General features: G+C 37.5%; 1 non-coding gene across 1 annotated transcript; it reads left to right on the top strand.

The window, feature by feature from the left end:
* Positions 1-18,397: 18,397 nt before the first annotated feature.
* On the top strand, positions 18,398-18,504 carry LOC121230072 (small nucleolar RNA R71). The gene has a single exon (XR_005928024.1). It is a non-coding gene; the product is annotated as a small nucleolar RNA R71 (small nucleolar RNA).
* Positions 18,505-19,185: the final 681 nt, after the last annotated feature.

The raw sequence follows: 19,185 nt of genomic DNA, 5'->3' as shown, positions 1-19,185 counted from the left end.
ATTATATCTTTATAATTTAGAATGAATTTCTAAATTTGGAATAGGGGATTCAAAAACTGCTATGACCTTGTTTCACTAAAAGTCAAATATCTTCTAACATATAATTCCTTTACCTGTTTCATTTGTTTCATGTGAAACTAGACATAATAAGCTTCAATTTGATATGTATTCCATCACCAAATTCAATTGTTATGATTTTTAATAAATTTTGAAACTCGCGTCAGTGTTGCTGCAGTATTCTGTTTATGGCAAATTTCATCCTTTTTATGAGTTTTTATCCACTAAGTATCTTAATAGTTTTCCTTAACATCAAACATAATCTACACTAACCATTTTCATAATTTATCATTATCAAGCATTTCCTCAACCATTCCACAACCATACCATAAGATCATTTACACAAAATAGGTATATTGCTATACATGCCATACTTAAATTTACAAGCCATTTACCAAAAGTCTTCCGGATAGTGTGACTGAGCCTTCGACCTATCCCGACTCCTGAGCTGGCTTGTCCAAAACTACAATGAGTAAGAAGGAGGGAGTAAGCATAAATGCTTAGTAAGTTCATATGCAAATAATAAGTAACATAACAAACAGTTATACCAATCAACATTAGCATACATCACTAAAACACATATCACATTTCTGATCATTTTTCATCATCTTATTACCTTCTAGTGGTTGTATCAATACTCAACCCGAGGGTTAAATACATACCTGTCCAAAATATCCATTTCACATCACTCACCAATACTTCTCTTTACATCTCGAATATTCCTCCATTGAGTAGAACTTTACCCGTTGAACACATCAGAATATAATTCGGATACATGGATAATTTGCATATAAGTGCCACATATTCAATCAAGCAATCATGTAACCCACCCATAAGCGAACTCGGACTCAACTCAACGAGCTCGGGCGTTCGCATCCATAAGTGAACTCGGACTCAACTCAACGAGTTCGGATGCCTAGTTACATCTCACGAACTCGGACTCAACTCAACGAGTTCGGACATTCGCATCCATAAGTGAACTCGGACTCAACTCAACGAGTTCGGATGCTCAATCATCCTAGTGACATGTCACTTGTATCCTAATCTATTCCTAAGGTTCAAACGGGATTTTTCCTCGAACACTTATCCTTGCCGTCTTCCGTAGAATGCCGAAATCAATACTCGGTAACAATTATATTTAACAAGTAGTTCACATAATTTACATATTATTTGAAACTAACCACAAAGCATACATTTCATAATAAAATTTAGCATCACATATAATTAACATCAATAACTTAAAAATAACCATTATGCTACATTATTTACACATGAACTTACCTTGGTACCAAAATACAAAGATTTTGCAATTTAGTCCACAATCTTTTCTTTTCCTCGATTGAGGTCGATTCCACGTCTTTCTTGATCTAAAATAACACATTTAGCTTATTTAATACTCACATTATCAAATTAATCCTTAACTCAAATTTTGGCAAAATTACAATTTTACCCCTAAACTTTTGCATATTTACATTTTTGCCCCTAGGCTCGGGATTAAACTTTATTCCTTATTCTTATGTTTTACAACATGCTGATCACTTTTCTCTTCTATGGCAACATCAAATTCTCACTCTAACATGTACTTATGACTATTAGGTATTTTTACCGATTAAGCCCTTTTACTCGTTTTCACTCAAAACCGAGTAGTACAAGTTGTCTAACATGATTTAAAACCCCATATTATATCATAAAACATCAAAATACACAAATTTCACCTATGGGTATTTTTCCAAATATGAACCCTAAGTTGAATTATTGTTAGCATAAGCTTAAAGTCACATATATACATTAGGCATTAAAGTCACATATATATATGGAAATCATGAATCAAAGTCAACATTTTAGCCCACACTCTCTTTTAGCCGATTATCTAAGCAAAGATAAAAGCATCAATATGCTTGCCTCTAACCGAACACATGCAACACCAACCTATCTCATGTGGCCAAATATACATGTCTAGGTTGAGGCCGAGTATATGCTTAATACTTCCTACAAATATGGTTACTTGTATTGACTACATACCATTTTGTTTCAAATTCAAAACTCGGCTAATACACATATACACACTAGTAAATCAAACACAAACATTTGCACTTCACCTTACTATCATTTCTCATCTAAATAACGTGAACAACAACCACATTTCTCTTCTACTTCCTACCATGGCCGAATGCATCACAACACCATACCATTTCAATTTTGGTCATGGTTAAACAAAGAACTTAATGTTTCACTCAAAAATTCTAAAAAGAAGATTCAAGAGTCATCAATCCACCATCACATGCATCATTACAAAGCTTCACTTTTTGCATGGAAATGACATCAACACCAATCCACCTTAGCCGAATATCATCTCCATGACATAGCAAAGATTTGAACCATGGGCTAGTTAGAACTCAAGCTAACAACTAAAAACATGCATGAGTCTCATGGCACAACATCAAACATACCTTATCCTAGACACAAGTATGGCCAAAACTCCTCCTAATCATCTTCCAAGCCAAACATGAAGCAAGAGCTCCTTCCTTCTTCCTTAGAACTTTCGGCCAAAAGAAATGAAAAAGGATGGACACTTTTTTTTTCTTTGTTTTCATCATATTCCCTTTCATTATTTTATTACCATGCTCCTTATTTTATTTTTCCTAACATACATCACTAACATAACATGTTTGTGACATGTTTCCACCCATAGCATGGCCGGCCACTATGCTTTAATTTGGCTAATTTGACATGCAAGGACAAGCACTTTCCCACATATATTAATAGGCCTCTTTAACACTTGCCTAGCATATTTCTAAATTGTCTCACATAAGTCCCTACTAATAAATTTCACATACACTGACCAAATTAAAGTATGGAACTATCACACAAGCATTTACGCACATCATAAACACAGAATATAACCTTTAATTTTTTTATAAAACTCGGTTTCATGGTCCCGAAACCACTTTCCGACTAGGGTCAATTTAGGGCTGTCACAGTTAGTAGGCTACACTTGACGTGTACTAAGAAAGACTCAATATGGGTTGTAATAGATCGGTTAGCAAAGCCTGCCTATTTTATATCGGTCTGCACTGATTACTTATTACAAAAGCTGGCTAGATTGTATGTAGCGGAGATTGTAAGATTACATAGAGTGCTAGTTTCCATAATATCTGATAGGGACCTATGTTTCACCTCGCAATTTTGGAAGAAGCTGCATAAGGCATTGGGTACTAGGTTGAACTTCAGTACGGCATTCCACCTTCAAACTGATGGATAGTCAGAGAGGATGATCCAAGTTTTGGAAGATATGTTGAGAGGGTGTGTAATAGAGTTCCGACGTAGCTAGGAAGACTATTTTCCATTAGCCGAATTTGCGTACAATAATAGTTATCAAGCGAGTTGCGCTGGCTCCATATGAAGTACTGTATGGACGAAGGTGTCGAACTCAAACATGTTGGACCGAATTGGGTGAACGAAGAATTTTGGGGCAGATTTAGTAGTAGATACTGTGGATAAGGTAAAATTGATTCAGGATCAGTTGAAGGAGGCCTCGGATAGGCAGAAGTCGTAGGTTGACCTTAAGCGTCGAGAGATAGAGTATGCAGTGGGGGACTTAATTTTTCTTAGGGTCTCTCCGTGGAAGAAGGTGTTAAGGTTTGGATAGAAAGAGAAGCTAAGCCCAAGGTTCATTGGGCCATATCGGGTTGTGAGGCAGATTGGGCCAGTTGCTTATCAGCTGAAATTGCATTCTGAACTAAGCCAAATTCATGACCTGTTTCATGTTTCCATGCTAAGACGGTATCTCTCGGATCCTTGACATGTTGTGGCGGTTGAGAAATCGAGGTTAGGCCAAATCTAACTTTTGAGTAGGAGCCCATATAAATAATTGGACGTGGCGTTAAGGTACTGAGAAGGGAATCCATTCCATTAGTCAAAGTGCTTTCGCCTAATCACAAGGCTGAGGAGGCTACTTGGGAACCTAAGGAAGCAATGCGACATCAATACCCTCAACTGTTTAGATTAGGTAATTTCGAGGATGAAATTTTTTTAGGGGGTAGAGTTGTAACGCCCCAAAATTTTGAACTTTTTTATTATTTCGATTTTGATAAAATGTGTGCTTAATATTCCTAGTTTTGGGGTTCGAACTTAGGGCGAAGGAAATTATAGTTTAATAATCAAAAGAACCTTGTTGGCAAGTAGGTTGGTTTTTAAATAAATGAAGGAGGATTTGGACACAAGAAAGCCTTGTGTTGGAGTGGCAAGTGGCGTCACATGTGGGGCTTAGAGGTGGCGTCACATGTATGACGAGGAGGTCCGGGGTTCGAATCCCTCCTTGCTCAAAAGGAGGATTTATTTTTGCTCTATAGATGGTTAGTAGTGGCGTTGGATATGAACACTGTAGTGATAAGAGGAGAAATTTAAGGAATGGATTAAGGAGCTATCAGGAAAGAAAATTAGGAGATTTGGAGTGAAGAGAGGTGGAGCCAAATTGGGAATTTAGGGATAGGAAATTCGGCTATAGTCTATATATAGGTGTTGATTGCGGGGATTCCAGGCTAATGCCAAATTCTCCTTCTCTATGTTACCAAAAACACCTTTCTCTCCAAAGATCTAAAAGCCGAAATCCCTTGTTCTTCCTCTCTTACTTTGTGCCGATTTTCCATTCTCCCTCTACTCAAATTCTCTTTAATTCACCATTGGTTTAGCCGATTCCTTCTTCTTTTCTTCTTTGTGCCAAATAACCTTTTTCACCATACAAATCTCAAAATCCGAATACCTTCTGTGCCACCCCTACTCCCTCTACTTCGGCCAATTCTAGTGTAAGAGCTTGCTTTTTCAATCAATTTTTGCTAGTATCGATTATTCCTGTCCCTTACTCCTTCAAAATCGGTTTTGGTAGGGATTAGTATTGAATCTCAGTCTTTTAGACCTCTTCCAATTTGCTCCTTTGGTGTTGGGACTTTGGTAAGTGTTCTTCACTTTGGTAAGGATTGGCTAAATGGGCTTTAGTAGGAAAGGGTGGCTTATGTTGGATACAAGTCACCCATTATGTTTTTAATGATAAAGGTTAATGCAGATTTGGGAAGTACTCGTGATTAGTGATCAAAGGGAAGCTATTAAGGCTTGGCATTTCAGGTAAGGTTAAGGTGAGATTTCGAGTATTGGTAAAGGTATTCGATAAGTATGTGTGATTAATCATTGAGTGAAATTGATTTTAGATTCTTGGCTAAGGAGATCGCAGCACGCTTTATTACCAGGTGTGTACATACATTGCACACACACAGTAGATCGGCAAATCCCGAAATGACGAAAAGCCAAAATGTCAAAAAGCCAAAATTTTGGCTACAATAGACTTGTGAGTGCGTGAACACTCGTAAGGGGAAACTGATAGGTTATTAGAGGCCCCATGAGCGATACCACGGACTTGGGTCGTGTTTTGGCCAACCGGGCCAGAATAGGCTAAATGGGCCCGATAAACTATAGGGCCCATAATAGGCAAAATTGGCAACTTGATACTAAGTGATGAGAAATTTTATGAAAGCATGACTATGAATTTGATTTGGGCCTAATGGGCCATACGGATGTGATTTGGGCCTAATGGGCCATATGAATGAGATTGGGCCTAGTGGGCCATATGCATGTATGTAGACTTGTTTGGGCTTTGTAAGGGGGTTATGGGCCTAGTATCTGAAACTGCTTAAGTGGACATAAAACTTAATTAATTAATTGCGACCATGGACGTGTCATAAGGTTCAAGTATGGCAATGGGTATATGCATGTCTAGGATTGGATCTATGGAGAGCTTGGTACTTAAGCGGTCTTAATGACTCACCTCCTCTTCTCTGGAATCCTACCTGGTGCATTGTATCTGTTCAATTTAGCCAACGAGGACTTGTTAATGGGCCAAGGTAAGTAATAAACCCATAATAAAAGGAAATTACCAAAATACCCCTAAGGGCAAAAAATGACCAAAATGTCCCTATGTGTTGAAGGTAAGATTTACAAATGTTACATGTATATCTGCTGCATTCATAAGATATTATGTTTAGGTTGCATATGGGTTGGAAATTATGGAACGAAGGAAGTATATGAGGATCGCATGGTTGCTTGACAACCGTGGATCCACCGACGGCTATTAAACCCAATATGTGATTAGCAGCTTGCTCCAATGAGGCTAGTACAGCAACCGGGCTACCATTGATGTGTATCGGATGGGTGGGTCGATATTTATATCCTCACATGATGTGTACCGGGGGACGGAGTTGGTGTATAGCGGTTGGAATATTGGGGTGGGTTGCATAGCATTGCATGTATGATATTATGGTGATTGATTATTGCTTAAGACTCTTCGAGGGTTGTGCACACTGAGTTTTCATAAACTCACCCCCTCTTTTACTTTTCTCAAATGATGGCCAGTAGGAGGTTCGACGGATGGAGGGACTCTGAGCTAGCTAGCTAGCAAGATGACTTGGACATTTTTTTTTATAGTTTCTAGTTTATTAAGTTATTTCAGATCGGATTGTAATAAGGCCTTTCCTCTGGTTATTATTCCAAATTAGGACTATTATTTTTATGCTTTATATTTTTTTTTGAACATGGGTTCTTAAACCTTAATTGTGTTTATTGAATACTACGTTTCCACAACTCAATTTTTAAATGACAAGTTTTAATAAATCGTCTATTTTAAATAAAGCTTCTGCAATTGAAAAGAGACTTTACAAAGTAATTAAGGGTTTTCTTTCTATGGAAGGGTTTTCAATGAAAACAAGGTTTTCGATAAAACACTTCGATGTGACACGCTGGATCTGGTCATAACGTCCGGGCCGGGTTTGGAGTGTTACAGATCACTTGTTTCAAGTTAATGTAAGTTGGCCATTTAATATGGTATGCTAATTTTACAAGTTATTAATGTGAACATATGTATATTTGAGTAGTATATTCGACCATATACTATGAATATGTATTTGATGTTATATTTTGATTCATGAGTATAAGTGTAAAAGAGTAAATGTACTTTGTTAATATATTTATGTACATTCGGTTCCAACTAAGTTTATATGTGAAAGTATATGATATAAATGAAATTGTATGTTTGAGATTTAATGGGATTATGATACTATAGTTTGGTTTGGTTAAATGAGTTTATTACATTTTATGATTTTTATTTGCTTATGACTTACTAAGCTATGATAGCTTATAGATTTTAGAGCCAAGTTACGAGCTCGGGGATCGTCAGCAAAGTCTAACACACTATCAACTATTTTCAGTACTTTATAAGTTGAATTCGAACTTATGGCATGTATAGGTTAGCCTTTGTGTTAGTTTATTTTGATTGAGTATATATATAAAGCCATCGAATATGGCTAAGTATAATGTTTAAGTTAAAGCAAATTTGGGTTTTGGTATATATATATGAGTGAGGTGTTTGATATATATATTAATGGTTGTGTAATTATGGTTATGGTTTAAGTCTATTTTGAAAATATCAAACATGCTATATGCGTATGATATATTTGGTATATTGATGATGATATAGTCATGTGGGTTGATAGGATTAAAAAGGTGAAAAGTTTATCTATATGTAAATGACCATGATTTGAAGTGTGGATATTCGGTTATGGGATGGAATAGATGTAGATATAAGTTTATTATCTTTGTTCATTGATTATAAATGAAATGTTAAGCATAATGAATAGTTTGTGAAATGACTATGTTTAGATTGGCAAACAAGGTGAATAAATTTTTGGTGGATGTAAAATAATTGAGGTGTTATTTATTTGATGAATAAATTGGATTGCTTTGGCTATAGGGATTTATATATAGATTTAGCCAAATATGTGGCTATCAAATTGGTTTTGAGTATGACTTTTGTTTATTTAATTGATATGTGATAGTAGCATGTTAAAACAAATTTGAGTTGATATGCTATATATGCTGGATGAATAGCTAATATGTATTATATATTTATATATAATTGATATGTTGGTGTGAAGGGTAAAATAATAGGTTTGAATATTTAGTTTGGTTATTCATAATTGTAAAGTGATTGAGCATAGTGGAAGTAGACAACAAATAAGGCATATGTGTTTGCATGTTATATATATATTCGGTTAAAGATTTAGCAATTGACCATATGAATAGTAATTTTGGTTTTTAATAATTAAGTTGGTTTTGATTTAAATTATAATAAGTCTGCATGTATGTTTGATTTTAAGTAATGAATAATGAGATGTTTATATCCATATGCTTATAACCGGCCATTTAATAATGATTATGGTTGTATGTTATTTAATTTATGTGTAGCCTGTAATAATTGGTTTGATTTAGTATATATTCATGTAACACCCTGAATTTGGGCCTAGAAGTTTTGGGCCTTGAGCGTGGGAGCGGTTGAAGGCAGCTTATAATATTCTGTTATGCGTAAAAATTTCGTTAATGAAGGCTTGTTTTAGTGGTTAAGTGTGCTGAGAAGTGTTGGAGAAGTCCTGGGTTCAAACCTGGACTCTAGCAAAAATTTTGGTTTAAGGTGAATCAAACCCTGGGTGTAGTAGCTAGGCCTTAAGAATATTGTTGGAGAAATTGTGACACAAAAAACCTTGTGGCTTTGTGGCAAGTAGCGTGTGGAGCATTTAAGGGGAGGCATGGGTTCGAATCCCATGGCAAGCAAAGAGCATTTATTTTGCTAACAGGGGGCGGCAAGAGTTGGTGTTGAATTTAAACTCTGATGATGGAGGGATCCCACATCGGGAAGCTAACATATGAGTGGATGCGAATCTGGCTTTAAATAGAGAGAATCATGAGGAGAGTAAAGGTACCTTTCTTGGCTGATCCCTTTCACTTTATGGCGTGCTCATTTGGGTTGGGCGTCAGCTAAGAGTGCTCGGAGCGTGGATTAACTCCAGTCTCCAATCAAGTGTGTATTTCTCGCTACTCTAGCTATAGGATGGCTACTTCGGGCCGCGATGGGCCGAAAGGGGCCATGTGGGCCCAATGGGCCTACGGGCCCAATTGGATAAGTTGTTTGATTGTGTAGTAAATATTGGACTAGGCTAGGTGAATCTCATATCTGTGGCTAGATTTGGGCTAAAAGGGCCATATGAGCGTGTGGGCCCATTTGGGCCGAGAATAGGCTTTAGGGTCATTCGTATTGTTATCCCTGTTTAGAATACTTTAATTTACCAAATTACCAAAATACCCCTGGTTTGTAAAATTACTAAAATACCCTTGGTTTATAAAATCACCAAAATACCACTAGTTTGTAAAATTACCAAAATACCCTTGGTTTACAAAATTACCAAAATACCCCTGGTTTGTAAAATCACTAAAATACCCTTTGTTTATAAAATTACCAAAATACCCCTAGTTTGTAAAATTACCAAAATACCCCTGGTTTGTAAAATTATCAAAATACCCCTAGTTTGTAAAATTACCAAAATACCCTTAATTTGTGAAATTATTGAAATACCCTCGACCTGTAAAATTATTGAAATACTCTCAACTTGTAAAATTACCAAAGTACCCTTGATTTACAGAATTACTATTTTACCCTCAATTTACAAAATTACTAAAATACCATTGTAGGGTAGAAATACCGAAATACCCTTGTAGGGTAGAATTACCAAAATACCCCTGTAGGGTAGAATTATCGAAATACCCCTGTAAGGTAGAATTAATGCAATACCCCTGTAGGGTAGAATTACCGAAATACCCTTGTAGGGTAGAATTACCGGAATACCCCTATAGGGTAGAATTACCGGAATACCCCTGTAGGGTAGAATTATCGAAATACCCCTGTAGGGTAGAATTATCGCAATACCCCTGTAGGGAGAATTACTAAAATATCCCTGTAGGGTGGAATTACCGAGATACCTTGTGGGGTAAAATTACCATTTTGCCCCTAAGGTGTTAAATGATTGTTTTGCCCTTGTGGCCAAGTGACTAACTTGGACTGTGTGGTTGACGAATTTGATTGTGAATATATGTTGGTATATGAATGACTTGACTGTGATTGTTTGATTCAAATATGGGCATGACATTCTGCATACATGACATGTTGCATGGGTTGGGATTTTGTACGGAGGAAGATCTGATCTGTTAGGATCGCATGGTTGCTTGACGATTGTGGATCCACCGAAGGCTTAAGAGCCGTATATTCATACTGATTTGATAAGGTCGCACGGGTCACCCAAGACGACTGTGGACCGATCAATGGCTGAGTGCCGATCATATTTACCCGAGGCTGTGTGCTGACTATATTACCGTCGTTGATGGCTATGTGCCTAACATGATACAACTACCGATGGCTTAAAGCCTTTTGATTATGGCTTTGTGTCAACCTACATATGGCTCTGTGCCAACCTGATTATGGTTGTGTGCCAAACGTATTTGCCTAAGGCTATGTGCAATATATGGTTATTGACGACTCTGTGTCGATCACATTTGCCTAGGGCTATGTGCCGATTATGTTACTCTAGTTGATGGCTATGTGCATACCATAATGCAGTTATCGATGGCTTTGTGCCACGTATTCCAAAGTCGGAATAGGGGATCCAGAAATCGCTCTGGCCGTGTTTCACGAAAACTTAAGCATCTCATAAAATACGGCTCATATGATCATTTCGTTACTTTCATATGAAAATAGATTCATCAAGGTTCGATTACATAATTTATTCACTATTTAATTCCATTTCTAATATTTTTAGTGATTTTTCAAATCTACACCACTGCTGCTGTCAGCATCTGTTTTTAAGGTAGACTTTACCTATTTCATGGTTTTCCATGAATCAACTAGAATTTGTCATACAAAGCACCAAAATGATCATGATTAACCATTCCTATGGCTAATCGTTACCAAACATTTCCATACCTCTTAATGAACAACATACAAAACGATTATAATGCTATGCTCAAAGTATATATAAGCCATTTTCGCATGGCTATCCAAATTTATACAAAACCAAAGGGTACATGACCAACAACAAAAAGGGTAGTCCTATACATGCCATTTTCAGAGTTCAACCAAAAGTGTACCAAAAGGGCTTTGATAGTGTGGACGACTTTGACTTCGACAATCCCGAGTCCGATAGCTGACGAACCAAAATCTATAAAACAGAGATTCAAAGAACGGAGTAAGCATTTAATGCTTAGTAAGTTTTGAGCAATGAAATTAGGCACAACTAAAGTATAGCATTCATATAACTAAACGGATAATTTCATATACACATATTCTCAAAAATCAGTCCTACTTCACATTTCCAGCCCTTATATTCACACATAAGGGATCAACTTAACCAAAGGCCGGAAGCTCATTAATTGTCTGAGCGAATAATATTTAAAAGGAATCAACTACTCCAATGCATATACGAAACGTACCTCATCGTTGGGATTTTACGAGCGTATTAATTGAAATTATTACAGCAAGATCGCTCATTCCCAAACCAAGTACCTTCGGAATTTAGCCGGATATAGCTACTTGCTCAAATGCCTTCGGGACTTAGCCCGGTTATAGTAACTCGCACAAATGCCTTCGGGACTTAGCCCGATTATCATCCGAATATCCATGCACATATCAATAAATCATGACACATCTATATTTCATTTTCATAACTAGAATTCAAACACAAGTCACTTATCAAGCATTATCATTCTCGGCTCAATAGTTACATACAAAGAGCATGATTTTGATTTACTTAAAACATGATCTAATCGAATCATAATCTAAGATCCATTACTCAAAAACTTACCTCGGATGTTGTCGAATGATTTTGGCGGCTATTCGATCACTTTTTCCTTTCCCTTATCCAACTTTGGTCCTCTAAGCTCTTGAGCTAATTCAAACAAATTTAACTTATTAAAGTCTCATCATGCTAGCTTATGGCCGAATATGACAAGGATTTTGATAGGTCATATGGCCACCTTTAGCTCAAATACAAAATGGTCATACGCATTTTTAATCACATTGAGCAATTTAATACAATTAATCTAACATTTCCTCATGTGCACCTTTATGACCGAATACACACATCATTAACCTAATATCAATTAACTAAGCACTTTAACAAATTCTCCTTGAGCCGATTATCTAAGTCAAGATAGATTCATCATTATGCTCACCTATAACCGAATACATGCAACACCAATCTATCTCATGTGGCCGAATATGCATGTCTATGTTGAGGCCAATTATATGCTTAATACTTCCTACAAATATGGTTACTTGTATTGACTACATACCATTTTGTTTCAAGTTCAAAACTCGGCTAATACACATATATACACTAGTAATCAAATACTAACATTTTCACTTCACCTTACTACCATTTTTCATCCAAATAACATGAATCAACAACCATATTTCTCTTCTACTTCCTACCATGGCCGAATGCATCAAGACACCATACCATTTCAATTTTGGTCATGGGTTAAACAAAGAACTTAATGTCTAACTCAAAAATGCTAAAAAGAAAATCCAAGAGTCATCAATCCACCATCACATGTATCATTACAAAGCTTCACATTTAGCATGCAAATGACATCAACACAAATCCACCTTAGCCGAAACTTAACTCATCTTCATGCCTCATCACCACAACATCAAACACCAACCAAGAAGACAACACCCATGGCCGAATATCATCTCCATCACATAGCAAAGATTTAAACCATGGGCTAGGTAGAACTCAAGCTAACAACTAAAAACATGCATGAATCTCATGGAACAACATCAAACATACCTCCTCCTAAACACCAACCAACCGAACATGAAGTAAGAAAATCCTCTTCCTCTTCCTTCCTCAAGTCACGGCAATGGAGGAGTAGCCTAGCTCATTTTTTTTCTTTTTCTCTTTCTCCTCCTACTAACCACTATTATTTTATTACCCATGCTCCTTATTTTATCATTCCTCCCATAAAACACTAACATAACATGTTTATGACATGTTTTACCCATCACATTTTGTCCACCCTCATTGTCATGGCCGGCCACTACCAATTAAGTGGGGAAATTGACATGCAAGTCCACCCTTTTTAATTACATGCACTAATAGATCCTTATAGATTAACCTATCACATTTCACAAGTGTCACACATAAGTCCTATTAACTAAATTCACATGCAATTAACTAAATCGAAGCTTAAAACTTTCACACATTCATATTCACATATTTTAGACAATAATTATCATATTCAAATAATTTGGTGACTCGGTTTAGCGGTCCCGAAACCGCTTTTCGACTAGGGTCACTTTAGGGCTGTCACAATGAAAGAATTAATAGATGCTCAAAAAGGCTCAAAAATCTCACAAACATTATGGCTTTTTGATGTTTAGACTCGTGAATTCCAATTTGAAGTAATATTTAGACTTGGGGCAACAACCTATAATTTTAAATTTTTAAACATCAACTTATCATGCTTAATTCTCTAATGTCTTAAAGTTTAAACAATCAATGCATAAATCCTTATGTTTTAATTCAAGATATATCAATCAAAACCAGAAATCAATTAAAATTTATCCTAAATATGATATGAGAGTTTTTCAAGAGAACAAGGTAATTATTCAGGGATTTTTCTGATAATGAAATGAATGCCCCCCCCACACACTTAAGATGTACATTGCCCTCAATGTACTAAGATAGATATTTTAGAATATAAAAATGAGATAGGGAGAGAAGTGAAACTTCCTGTATGATGAATTTCTCGAACTAGAGTTTTGGAGAGTAATCGGTTCGAGAGTGGAGGAGGATACTCCGGCGGTCGGAGAGGTTCATTAGTCCATAAGTCCTGTACCAAAAGAATATTATATCTAGTGGTAGCTATGGTTGTGGTCGATCAGGACATGGCAGTTATGGAGAACCTCTCCTAGTGGAGTATTTAGTTCCTATGCGATGATGAGCTTAAGAGCTCTATTTAACTGTGATAGGATCAAGAACTTTTTAGGGGATATTAGGAAGAATAATTACTCTTAAAGAAATAACCGAATTTGATAATTAAAAATAAAATTCTAAAATCTAATAAAAATAAAAAAGTAGTTTTAATAAAAATAAAATAATAAAATAATAAATAAATGTTTTAAACATGTTCATTGCTGGATGGTTTGTGAGGTGGGACTGGCGATGAGATGTAAAGGTGCTGACAAATCTACTGTAGAGTAGCATCAATGTTGTCAAATCATTGAAAACACTGTTGCTTGAATCAGGTGAGGCACTCAGAGATGTCAGCATATGAAGCCGTCGCATGAACTGGACGAGAGGGTGGTGGTGGCTGAGTCGGTGGGTCCTCGTGCTGCGAAGGGATATCATCAGGAATGTCCTCGTAGGCCTCCTCCTCAGTAGATTGGGTGAGACGATATTGAGGATGTTAGGTTCCTCAGCGCCTCTCGATCATCCTCATGCTAAGCATGCTCGAGATGCCTTGTGGAGACATCAGGCCAATGAGGGTCAAGGATGATTCTTGGGCCGCAGTGTCGAGGAGCCCAAAGTGTCGAGCCAATCGCATCACATAGGGGCCAATGGAGATGACCCCCTTCCTATGCCACTCCATTTGGTGTTGAATCGCAAGGGCGACGAAATAGGCAAGGTCGATGACGTGCCGGTGCGACATACACCATAAAAAGTAGGCGTCGTGAGTGTTGACGACGCCAATGCTCTCTCGCCTTCCTGTAATCGTGTGAGCCAAAATGGCGTGCAGGTACCTGAGGGAAGATGGGAGAACTGATGCCTTAGAGCAGCTAGGATTATAAGAGGCCGCGCCAGGAACCAAAGTGTATGCGGTGACTGAGAGTGTCTAAATCATTCTCCTTCTTGAACTTCTCTGTATATAAGCCAAGTGCAGCACTGAACTCTGGGACGTTTAGCTGGCAGATTAATCCGTCTAGGCGAAATTGGACCGTGTTGGGGTCATCATAGTTCATCATTACAGTCTGAAGATAGAACGTTGAGCATAGTTCCATCGTGAGCTCAAGGTATGTTGGCTCGATGATCCCAAAGAACAGCTTCCAAGGGTCGGTCGTTAGGAGGGCCCGAATCGCATCATCCAACTAAACTTGTTCTATGGTAGCCCAGTTGATGCAGTAGCCCACAATTAAAGTTCGGGCCCGAAGTATTTGGAAAAGTTCTTCCTGGGGCCCACGGGGAAACTGTTGGAGGGGGTGACGAATTTTCACAGTTGGACCCGCAGAAGATGACGCTCCCTTCCTCTTCTTTGAAGTAGCGGCAACGACCTTCTTTCCTCATGAAGATGACATTATAAACCTATAATATATAAAAAAAATAGAAATAGTATGTAAATGAATTTGAAAAAGTAAAAAGTCATGAATTTGAGCTAACTATTTCAGCCAAAACTACTAATACGAAGCAAACTCAACCAAAATAACCATGAGAATGAAAATAGTAATGTCATGGGTATGGGGTTTTCCAAATCTTGATTTAACACGGAATGTATGATAACTAACCTAAGAATGCAAATTAAATGATAGATATTAGCATAGTAATATCATGAGAATAAACATAGTAATGTCATGGGTATGGGGTTTTTCTAAGAACTAGATTTAATATGAAATGTATGATAACTAACCTAACAATACAAATTAAATGATAGAATAATGAGAAAAATGAAAAATAGTTCAAAAGAAATGAAGATTATGTTAATAATAAGCATTAGAAATAAGTGAAATAGAAGTAAAAAGGAGTAAACAAATGCTAAGGGAGAGAGATTGAACGTTAAAAAATAGACTGGGAATCGGCGCACGGACGTAGCAGGGAGGCCGTGTGGTCTTGCAGCAGCTAGGGTTAGGGTTTTTGAATGGGGAAGAAAGTGAATAGTGCATAGTGTTTATAGATTTTAGGCCACACGGCCAGGGAACACGCCCGTGTTCCCTAATTTTTGCCCGTGTATTTCGCGTTTTTCCTATTTGGGTGCGTCTGACATTTAGTACACGCCCGTGTTTCTTGGGCGTGTGGGTACACACAGCTGTGTCTAGCTTCATTCGCTTCTTCCACGCCCATGTTAATTTAATAGGTTAGACCAGGGCACTAGACAAGGGCGTGTCGCACGCTCGTGCTGTTTTAACAGGTTCACCCATGGTTCTTCCACACGGGCGTGTCACATGCTCGTGCTGTTATGGCAAGTTCGACCACGGCCATGTCGCACGGCCGTGGCATTTTATCATAGCCCATGTTAGGGAAATCTTTTGCGCTATTTTCACACAGTCCTAAGCACGCCCGTGTGCTTGGCCGTGTCTCTGTCTAAAAACCTGTATTCAAGATTTCTATTAGTAAGTTAGGTGTTAAATACAAAAATTTAAAGAAATTAATATTGTTAGTCCTCGGGTTGCCTCCTGAGAAGATCTTATTTATAGTCAAGCTCGACTTACCTCTCCATTGAATGGTCATAGTGGTTCGAGGAGTTTATACTCCTCATTCCTGCTATCAATCTTATCAGAATAGGGTTTTAAACGGGTGTTGTTTACCTTAAAAGTGCCAAATTTGGGATGACCCACCTCGACCGTACTGAATGGAAAAATACTAAGTACCGTAAGAGGGGTTTCTTCATCCGGTCTGGTAGTGAGAATGTAAGGATCTGTGGCATCTAATAAGAGTTTATCACCAACCTTAAGTTGATTCGGAAAGGTATCGAGTTCGTTTTGACGCAGCTTTAGTTTATCGTGTGTTCTTGGTTTATGTGTTCGCCATTCATCGAGCTCTTCTATGTGCAGTCTTCGTTCCTCATGAGTCGGCCCTCTATTATTGTTTGAGAATGACTCATGTGCTTCCTTCAGACTCTTTTCCTGCAAAGTAGGTTGCACTATATTGTTAGTTTTTGTAGAATGGTTTAAACGATCATCTTTAATTTTTGATGAGTTGCTAGAATTGCGAGCTTGAAGGGTGATTGTTTCGTCTCCCACCCGGAGTGTGAGTTCACCTGTGCCAACATCAATGATCGTTTTAGCAGTTGCTAAAAAGGGCCTTCCTAGAATTAAGAGAGTGTTGCTATCCTCTTCTATGTCTAGAACAATAAAGTCAATGGGAAATATAAATGTATCGATTTTAACTAGCACATCTTCAATAATACCCCTAAGGAATCTTATAGTTTTATCTGCTAATTGAATGCTCATCCTAGTCTGTTTGGGTTTCCCGAGACCTAGTTGCTTAAACATTTTGTATGGCATGACGTTGATACTAGCCCCTAGATCAGGTAATGCATTATTAACATCTAAACTACCAATTAAGCAAGGAATCGTAAAACTCCCTAAATCTTTTAGTTTGTTGGGTAGTTTATTTTCAAGAATAGCCGAGCAAACCGCGTTCAGCTCCACATGCGACGCCTCGTCCAACTTCCGCTTATTTGCTAAAAGTTCCTTTAAAAATTTCATTGCATTTGGCATCTGCGATAGAGCTTCAATAAACGGTAAGTTAACATGTAATTTTTTTAAGAGTTTAAGGAATTTATCAAATTGTTCATTTGAGCGGTCTTTCCTTGTCGCGTTGGGGTATGGCACACGAGGTTTATATTCGACAGTCACTGGTTTGTTTTTATTATAATCTACCTCACCTTTACCTTTGCTTACCACTGTTTCTTGCCTCGGTTCTGGCTCAGGCTCAATGACTCCTTTTTCATTTTGAACATTAATTGCGTTAAGTTGTTCCCTTGGGTTAGATTCAGTATTACTTGGCAGGCTACTTGTGGTCATTCGGAGATTAGTTTTGAAAGTTGACCTATTTGAGTTTCGAGCCCTTGGATTGACGCTTGTTGATTTTTAAGTGTTGTTTCAGTGTTCTGAAAGCGGGTTTTTGATACTAAGAAAAACTTTGTGAGCATCTCTTCAAGGTTCGGCTTCTTTTGCTGTTGATAGGGTGGCTGTTGGTAGCCCAGAGGTGGTCGCTGATTTCCTTGGCCTCTCCATGAGAAATTGGGGTGGTTCCTCCAACCTGCATTATAAGTGTTACTATATGGATAGTTTTGAGATCGAGGATTATTACCCATGTAATTTAATTGCTCGTTATACATGTTGTGGCCATAAGGTTGGTATTCTGAATGGCTTGTTCCACCTCCACTTGCTTCGCACTGCATTACTGGATGAACCTGTGAAGTACTAAGAAAACCATCAATTTTTTTATTCAAGAGTTCTACCTGATTAGAGAGCATGGTGACCGAATCGACATTATAAACACCGTCTATTTTCGTTGGCTTTGTCCTCATGACTTGCCCCTGATAGTTATTCAGTGACATTTCCTCGATGAACTTATAAGCATCTTCAAGTGTTTTATTATTGATGGTTCCGCCAGCAGCTGAGTCAACCATTTGTCGAGTCGAAGGATTTAGGCCGTTATGGAATGTTTGAACCTGAAGCCAAAGTGGTAACCCATGGTGAGGGCACCTTCTCAAAAGGTCCTTGTATCTCTCACATGCACCGTAAAGTGTTTCTAAATCCATTTGTACAAAAGAAGAGATATCATTACGTAATTTAGCAGTTTTAGCCGGCAGAAAATATTTTAGTAAAAATTTTTCGGTCATTTGTTCCCGAGTAGTAATTGACCCTCGTTGTAACGAGTTCAACCACTGTTTAACCTTAATCCTCAATGAAAAGGGGAACAAATGAAGACGTATGGCATCATCAGAAATGCCATTGATTTTAAATGTATCGCATAGTTCCAAAAAGTTTGCTAAGTGAGTGTTGGGATCTTCATCCTGCAAACCATCAAACTGAACAAATTGTTGTATCATTTGAATTGTGTTAGGTTTCAGTTCAAAAGTATTTGCAGCTACAGCAGGTTTAACTATGCTCGATTCAGCTCCTGTTAAAGAAGGTTTAGCATAATCATACATAGTGCGTGGAGTAGGATTTTGATTAGCCGCAATTGTAGGAGGTAGCTAGTTGCCTTGGTTTTCAGCCATCTCTTCGGTTGGGAGATGAGTATCGTCCTCTTGCTCGTTCTCTGTATATCTTAAGCTTTGCGTTATTTCTCTTTGGTTTTTGTGAACTGTACGATCAATTTTTTCGTCAAAAAGTAGTGGCCTTGACGAGTTTCTTCTAGTCATAAACTATAAAAATCTGCCAGAAGAAAGATAAAGAAAATTAGTAAATTAGAACAAAATTAAAAATAAAATTAGATGCAAGAAAAATAAATGGCTAAAGTAATAAAAATT

Source organism: Gossypium hirsutum, chromosome A05 (genome assembly GCF_007990345.1).
Source record: "Gossypium hirsutum isolate 1008001.06 chromosome A05, Gossypium_hirsutum_v2.1, whole genome shotgun sequence".
NCBI classification, from domain to species: Eukaryota; Viridiplantae; Streptophyta; class Magnoliopsida; order Malvales; family Malvaceae; genus Gossypium; species Gossypium hirsutum.
Note: the sequence above shows the minus strand (reverse complement) of the source record. Positions and strands in the feature narration are given on the sequence as shown.